Consider the following 7,500-nt stretch of genomic DNA (forward strand, 5'->3'; position numbering starts at 1 on the left):
GTCTTAGGCCTATGTACTGCAGTGGACTAGCAACGGCTCTTTCGAGCCCACTGCAGAACAAAGGCCTCAGGCATGTCTTTATTCGTATCTGAAGTTATGCCAGTTTTCATCATCACGCTGACCAGTGTGGATTTATGTCTGGTCGCTCACAGCAAACCAAGCTAGTATGAGTGTCCCTGACAATTACAGCATTGCTGATCATGGCGGTACCCAAACCCATTTACTACGTTAAGGAATCCCTCCTCTCTCTCTCTCTCTCTCTCTCTCCTCTCTCTCTCTCTCTCTCTCCTCTCTCTCTCTCTCTCTCCTCTCTCTCTCTCTCTCTCTATATATATATATATATATATATAATTCAAATAGTTCACAGATTGGAAATTCATTTAAATAAAAAAGACTACTGTTGCTATCCCCTAAAATTTCTTTTCAATATAATGTGGGCAGACCCACTTGTAATGTTTTTTTTTAATAACCTTTGTGTATTATTATTATTATTATTATTATCATTATTATTACTAGTTGGAGAAGTAGGATGGTATATGTTTTGTCTCTTACCTTGTCATCCAAGAAATATATAGTGTATAATAAGCTTATGCGTTTGTGAATGTTTGCACAAGCGTAACCTTGTTTTTGGATACGGATGCGTTTTTTTTTTTTATATCATGATAATATTTTGTCTTCATCCCCATTTATTATTCATGAACGTATTGATTTTTTTTCTAATGATAGATTTATAAACTTACATTTTTATTATCCAATTTTTAGTTGTAGACACTAATCGAATACAATTTTAAATCAAGAAAATTCACGAAAATTGGCTCTAATCCCACCAGCCAATATGATAAGCGCTTTAAAAGCCTCTTTGTAGATAATGAAGCTTTTAGCCAATAAGAAAAGAAAAAAAGAAGTCTGGCAAAGTGGAGGTCTCTGATTGGCCAATGCACCCATTCCTGCTTCCAAAAGCTCACTTTGGTTTTGGAGTTGAAGCCGAGCGGTAGTGAAGGTGAGCTAGTGGTAAAAAATAAGACTTATTTAGTTATTTCTTTGTATTAGGACGATTTTCTTTTTACATTTCATGGACGGCAGAGGTTCGATTATCGGAATAATAGTTTTCGACAAAGATTGCTATCCGGTGACGTCTCCAAAGGATTGGTCGGCCATTACACCGTGAAAATAGAAAATATTTTCCTTGTCAATTTTTCTGAATATTTTGAGCTGCCGAAGACAATGGTGTCCATATTACTTAAAGTAGGATCTTGAAACAAAATATCACTGTCAATACCACTAATAAGTGGCTGGAAATTAAGAGAGAGGGTTCAACATGGCACTTTTTAACTTAAGCACCAAGGAATTATCAAGGCAATTAGGATGGAAATATTGAATATACTTTTTAAATTATTTTATGACATTTATGTATTATGTATTAAAGGTGATGTTCGAAATAGTGCTGACTAAATGACATATCTATTTATCATGAACATATACATTTTTTGTCTAATTTCTCGTTCGAGTAAGCTTCGTAAATCTTATAAAGCACGATCATAATATTGACACATACACAGTATCAATATTAACATGTTGAGCATGCGCTTTAGATTTTATATAACTATGTTTGGTATTATTACAGTTTCATCCATTATGGGAAATCTATTATAATAATATATTTCCCGAGTAAAGCAAGTCTTTTGTTGTATTTCTGTAAAATATTATCTGTCTCAAATGCCTAGTTCTTTATATATCGACGATCAAACTCACGCTACTCATGTCTTCCTCCCAGATTTTTTCTAAGTCTGTTGTTATTGTTGACTGTGTCTTGTATTTGCTTAAATGAGCCCTGTAACCACTATAATCCGCAGACAAACTAGTCCACTATGAAGTCTTACACGTTTGGCCAATCACAGCGCCTGTCCACTATGACGTCATACATGGGTATTATTTTACTATAGTTCCAACTCTTTCTATAATAATTATAGTATTATAGATGCATTTTGCATAAGAAATTGTTAAACTTTGTCTCTGAACACTTTTTGGGGAAATTCACCATATGCGAGATATGAATGGTTATAGAATTCCTATCCTCGAAAAATTTCGAAGTGTTTTGTTTACTTTATCACAGACACAGTTTGCAGTTTGTGCTATGATGCGAATTTGTTTTTGTTTGGAATTGCATTGTGGTTCTGATGCGAATTTTTCCCTCTTAAAATTGCATTGTGGGTAGTTACATCGTATGTCTAGGAGTCACGTGACCTGGTAAAAATCTGACAGCTGTCAGCCATATTTGCTTGTCATTTGGTTGAAGTCTCTCATAGAATTAAGCTATGTCTCTGTGTTTGTCTTGCAATTTTGATTATTTTCGATTAATTCATGATTTTTATGAAAATGAAACACGGTGCATTGAATTTTTAAGAGAACATGGAGTGCTACCTGCAGCAGTACAGTGTTTAAATTGTGGAAAACCCTGTCAATTCAGAAACGATAAAAACGTTTGGCGCTGTACGGGTTATGTTTTAGACAAAAGACACAGAAAGAGAAAATATTGTAATTTTACTGTAAGTGATCGGAAAGGCACATTTTTAGATAAAGTTAAATTGCCAGTATGGAAGTTGATGATTTTTCTTTGCCAATTTTTGAGTGAATTTTGGAAACATCGCCCAATTATTAAGTATTTAAATATTTCATCAAAGACCAGTGTTGATTGGAGAAGTTTTTGTAGTGAGGTGAGTCAGTTGTGGTACAATAATCAGGAGCCCATTGGTGGTGTTGATGTTGAAGTGGAAATTGATGAAACACTAATTACTCATAGTAAATACCATAAAGGTCGCCCTCTTACCTAGTGTTGGTTGTTTGGTGGTATAGAGAGAACATCAAAAAAATTCTTTGAGGCATTAATTGATCCTGGTGCTGACAATCGGAAAAGTGAAACTTTAATTCCTTTAATTAATCGCTACATTAAACCAGGCTCTATTATTTACAGTGATTCGTGGCGAGGTTATAATAAAATCAGTGAGAGTGGATACACTCATTTTCAAGTAAACCACTCAGAAAATTTTGTTGATCCCAACAATCCTAATATTCACACACAAAATATTTAACGCTTGTGGCGTGATATTAAGGAGTGGATTAAAAGGCCTGGTATTAAAAAAGACTATTTGAAACAATACCTTGCTAGGTATTTATTTATTAAGCATTACCAGGATTCAGTTTTGCACCAATTTTTACTTGAAGCTGCTAAACTGTATCCACCTTTAAGTGACACTCACCCACCATCACCACCTAGGGAATCCTTTTCTGATGACGACGACGACGACACTGTAGATGAGCCACAACCTTCTTGTTCTGGATATAAACCATCAAAACGTTTGTGTCCATCCAATTAAGGTACATTTTTAATTGTATTTCAATTAGTATTGTAACATAATATACTTCCCAAGTTAGGTTAGGTTAGGTTGGTTTGATCTGGTTAGGTCATTTAAACACTATCCGGGGAGGTACAGGGGCGCAGAGCACCCCGGTCAGGGCTCTGTGTCCTAGGTTAGGTTAGGTTTGTTTGATCTGTAGGTGCTCCTAATTCATTAATTCATATGCTGTTTTGTATCCATGGTGATTTACCCCACCCAAAACCCTGTGTTCCCAAAGGGTCCCCAACCTTGTTGGATGTAGTAGGGGGGTATAAGCTACTAACTGAAAAACAACTTATTTCCCCGAACTATTACTATCGTAACCATTCACAACACATTAAAACACACACAAAAATATATAATTACTCTACAAAAATGGAGTTGGAACTACTGTAAAAATTTACCAATACATGTTTGGCCAATCACAGCGCGACAATACAACAGCGCGACAATACATTTTCTACCCAGCCATTTCATTTCGTTCTTAGACATGGAGACCATAGAAAGCACGTCATCTCATGTTGCACAAGAAGTTGAAATTCCATCTTCTTGTCCTGACTGTTTCCTAACTTACAATGAATTTGTTGAAAAACTAGTGCATTTGTGCCAGAGACACAATTTAATTTTACAAAATAAAAATTGTCCTGCATGCCAAGGAACCTTCGCAACAGCTTCACGTTTTCCTCAAAGCAGCAGCACATCTTTATGAACCAACAGTTTAAGGTAAGCTTCATCAATTTATAGAGTATATTATAATGGTGATAGTATAACGATGTATACAGCAGTACCATCACTTTGGATTTGGTTTGATGGATGTGTTAGGTAGTGGCTGTAAAGGGGGGGGGGGGGGTCGCAGGGGCTAGGCATAGGTAGGGGTACAGGGCCCTAGGTTAGGTGGTTGTATTAGGTTCGGTAGTGTCCCGAAAATCACTGTGGCCTTAAGGGGGGGGTCGCAGGGGGGGCGGAGCCCCCCCCCCCCCCCCGGTAGGCCTAGGTAGGGATACAGGGCCCCTATGCTAGGTTAGGTGGGTTTATTAGGTTCAGTAGTGCCCTGAAAATCACTGTGGCCTTAAGGGGGGGTCGCAGGGGGGGGCGGAGCCCCCCCCCCCCCCCCCCGGTAGGGCTAGATAGGGGTATAGGGGGAGGGGTGGTGGAAGGATAAGTATTCATTTATTGCAAATATCATTTGATTCCCCCCCCCCACCCAAAACCCCACCTGGTGTCCCCCATAATTGTTGGGATGAAGTAGGGTCTTTCTGCATTCTGGAACAACTTTTTGTTTTAACTCCAATTACATGGTAAATCTCTAAATCGGATGGTTTGCGGTCAAAATAAACATTAAATTCGTTGGAACTACACTATTTCTGATGCAACAAATATATTTTTATTCCAGTTTCCCCATTATAGATGAAACTGTAAATTTACCCTATATTTTATAGATATGGTATGAAAGGTTTGCAAATAATCCAGCTGTCCCCGTTAGCAATTTTGTTGGTCTTTGGGTTAAGCGTCAGCCACGCCCCCTCTTATACATCCAGGTATTTCATTACCGTTGATATATCAGTTATGCCTTTTTTGAATAATAACATTTAATTGTGACTAGATTGGTTATATTATTTACTGAAATGTTATGTTTTTGCATTGAGAAATGTCATACAAAGCTTTTCACGTAAGATAGAATATGTTTTAAGAAAAATAATTTTGTGATTTTGTTCGGAATATTTGCAAATTTTAAGCATATGTGCGTTTTGTTATTTTCCCGACGGTAATTTGAGTTTCTACGATCTACATTGGCGTATCGTGCACTGTTTCTGAGTGCCGTATAGTGACCCTTTAGTTGGTGTAAATAGGAACTTTAGCGAACATGGTATAGTCCACTTTCGCTGGAAACCAGTATGGCGGATGAGTGTAGTCCGGTTGTGAACTGTAAAAGGTTTGTCTCCTAGATTTATTACCTTTCCGTGTATTTATTTATTTGTTTGTTTTTTGTGATTCGCAAACAAAAATTTTTGACCGAATCTCATTTAATTTGGTCAAATGATTGACGATTTGATTAGATTTTGAAAGTGATTGGGTCAAAGGTCAAGGTAACGAAAAGGTAGATATATCCTTTTGTTATGACGTCAATTTTTATCTGATTTGCATGAAACTAGTGTCAAAATTTGCAGATTTCAATTGGTTATTTTATTATGTGGCTTTGGCGAAGGTATGCACAGTAATGTGCGTAATACCTAAGAATATATAGACCTGTACAATAAACTAATTTTGCATGTCCTGTAGTGTGTAGGGGATTCCCTTGTGTGTGATGTACAAGAAACCAGCCCTGAAAGTAAAAGTAGGTGAATAAAGGTGTCAAGTTGGTTTACGCTCTGGGTGAAGTGTACGAACATTGATGCACAAGTACTTTGGCGTAATCGCAGTCCATGCTGCAGGCTGTTTTATCATTTCGCGTATAGCAACTGTTTTGGTGTGATCAGTTAGCTTACTCGCCTATGTTTTATGTAAAGTATGTAGAAACACACAGCACCCAATGTAGTAACATAAATTGTGCACAGTGATACGCAAAATACATAAAAAATAAAACTGTCCCTTAAGATGATGTTGTGGGTCCTGTTTTGCGTAAGGGTTCCCGTGCGTGATAGGCCTAGGATAATGGCCGTTGTGCAGAGAGTTTTGCTATATTCTTTAGTGAAAAAATTGATAAAATCTATAGAGGCTTCCCCCAAAATCACTTGGAAGGACAGTCAGCTATGCCAGTGAAGGAGGGAAAGAAGTTAATAAAATTTAGGGAGATAAATATGTGCGACTTGTTAAAGGTTATGAGAGAGATGAGGAATACATATTGTGGAAACGACCCTTTCCCAAACAGTTCAATAAGTGAAGCTCCAAACAAACAAGTCGTATATAATATTTACCTGAACATAATTAACCTAAGTATATAGCAATCCTGTTTTCCTAGATGTGAAAAAACTGCGTTGATCAAACCAATTTACAAAGGGAAAGGTGATGTAAACGAGCTAAATTCATATAGGCCCATTTCAAATTTATCCTACATGTCAAAGCTTATTGAAAAAGTCATAAGTGAGCAATTGTGGGCGCATATTGACGAGTTAGAGGTATTCCCGGAAAATCAATCGGCCTACAGAGCTAATCATTCTACAGAAACTACTTTGTGCTCAATAATGAATGATATGATAGGTCTTCTTGATGGGGGAAAGTGTGGAATTTTAATTATGTTAGATCTTAGTGCTGCTTTTGACACTGTTGTGCACGAATACTTACTTGACGACTTGAAGTCTATTGGAGTGACTCAGGAAGCACTGAAATTTTTGCAAAGTTACTTAGTGAACAGGAAGACTATTGTAGAAGTTTCTGGAAACCGATCCAATGAGAGAATACTTATGAAGGGTGTACCACAGGGTAGTGTCCTGGGCCCTATCTTGTTTAACATATATACTATCGAGCTATCACACATCTTGAAAAAACAAAAAGTGGGTTTTAAACTATATGCAGATGATACTCAGTTTTACCTCTCAATTTCAACAACACAAGATACAGGGAAGAAAATTGATGAGATAATGACTGAAATAAAAACATGGATGCAGAGGAAAAAGCTCAAATTAAATGATGATAAAACAGAATGTATGTTTTTTGGTACAAGGGTGGCTTTGAAGAATTACCAGTTAATTCAAAGTATAAAAATTGGTGATGCTGATGTTGGGATTGTGCCTCTTGTGAAAAATTTGGGTGTACTGATAAACTGTAATTTGTCAATGAAGGACCAAATTGTGAACACAGTGAAAGTGTGTAACTATCACCTGAGAAACATAGCATTTATTAGAAAATATTTAACAGAGGGCAGTACAAAAATTTTAGTGGTGAGTCATGTAATATCAAGGCTTGATTATTGCAATTCTCTGTACTACAAATTGCCCAATACACTACTAAGGAAGCTTCAAAATGTGCAAAACCAGGCGGCTAGACTGATAAAAGGCATTAAATTTCGGGAGAGAATAACTCCTGCACTGATTGATCTACATTGGTTACCTGTTAAGGCTAGGATTGAATTTAAAATTTGCTTGTTGACTCACAAAGCACTTACAGG

At 36.9% G+C, this 7,500-nt stretch overlaps 1 long non-coding RNA gene across 1 annotated transcript in view; it reads left to right on the plus strand.

Moving 5' to 3' along the window:
- The first annotated feature begins 921 nt into the window (after positions 1-921).
- The window catches only part of LOC137638313 (uncharacterized), an 18,766-nt gene continuing 12,187 nt past the window's right edge, over positions 922-7,500 (plus strand). Inside the window, exon 1 of the long non-coding RNA XR_011044028.1 lies at positions 922-1,000. This is a non-coding gene — a long non-coding RNA (uncharacterized lncRNA). The remainder of the gene's footprint in view (positions 1,001-7,500) is intronic.

The sequence above is a fragment of the Palaemon carinicauda genome, chromosome 3 (assembly GCF_036898095.1).
Source record: "Palaemon carinicauda isolate YSFRI2023 chromosome 3, ASM3689809v2, whole genome shotgun sequence".
Lineage (NCBI taxonomy): Eukaryota > Metazoa > Arthropoda > Malacostraca > Decapoda > Palaemonidae > Palaemon > Palaemon carinicauda.